Source organism: Aplysia californica, unplaced genomic scaffold (assembly GCF_000002075.1).
Source record: "Aplysia californica isolate F4 #8 unplaced genomic scaffold, AplCal3.0 scaffold00038, whole genome shotgun sequence".
Classification (NCBI taxonomy): Eukaryota; Metazoa; Mollusca; class Gastropoda; order Aplysiida; family Aplysiidae; genus Aplysia; species Aplysia californica.
In genome coordinates this window covers 890557-891712 of record NW_004797308.1, presented here as the reverse complement: position 1 = coordinate 891712, position 1156 = coordinate 890557, and positions in this window count along the sequence as shown.

Genomic DNA, 1156 nt, shown 5'->3' with positions numbered 1-1156 from the left:
GTCGTTTTAATTGCTCTGTCTTCCTTCCTTTTTTCTGGACAGTTTTCTCATAAGGGGGCAAAAGTCTGGTCTTGTTCCTGTTATTTGTCGGCTCTTTTACCGTTATATAGTAGAAACGGCGACTCTGAAAGTGTCACTTTTTTCTTTGGTATCTTCGGGTGTTTTTTTTTTTTTAGTCTGTCGGGGTTTTTTCCTTAAATTTTTAAAAATGTATTAATTTGTTTTAAATGAATGATCGAAAACGCCAGAGGTAGTGTCTCTATTATTGTGTTTCTGCTAGCTTTCTACTGTCTGCACGTATGTCTGTTTGCCTTGTCTGTCTGTGTGTCCGACTGACTCTTTCCAGCTCACAATGACGTTGTTGTGTAAAATTGTTTCTTTATAGCTCTTACAAAGAAATAAACGGTTGTTGCTTTCGCCGGGAGCACTCGTGTCGTTTCGCGAGCCTGCTTCCGGAAGGTGTCTTCAACTTTGTACTCGTCACGTGAAAATGTCGATACTCACTTTCCCAAGTACGTAGGCGGGCAAGCTTTGTGCTGACTCTGGGATATATTACGTGGATGGTCACTTTGTCCAGTGCGAGTACTTCACCACCGGATGCGGCCAGTTTCCTGCTCGAGAGTTCTGTGGGTCACCGTGGCGTGGAGGGTGCTGAGTCGTGACTTTCCCAGCTGACCGCCTTGCACTGCTTTGGTCACTGTATAAGCGTAACGACTCTTTCAACATGTGCGATGCAGAAGGGCTATTCACAGGGCATGCGATTTGGTTGTGAGCGTAATCAAGATTATATGGATGTTTGAGATTAAGTCGATATTGGTTGGCGTGTGCTCTGGTGTGGTTTGCTCCTTCTTTCCTATCAAACATAATATGTCGTCCTGATCTCTCTTCCTTCTTTTTATGTTTGTTACTTTATTGTAACACCTCTTATCTTCGGCACTTAAATGACCTTATTGTGTTGCACATACCGTAAAACTCTTACTATAACTAAAAAGGTCGAAATTGCGTCTCCGCATTTATTTCAGCTCCGCTAGTCTCTATCTACCGAACTTTTACGTCAGTCTGATGTCAGATTTCCGTCTTTTAACTAACCACCTCATGATCCAGTATGACGTTACTACACCATCACACCACCACCCTGTCCTGTCTGTCTTTCATC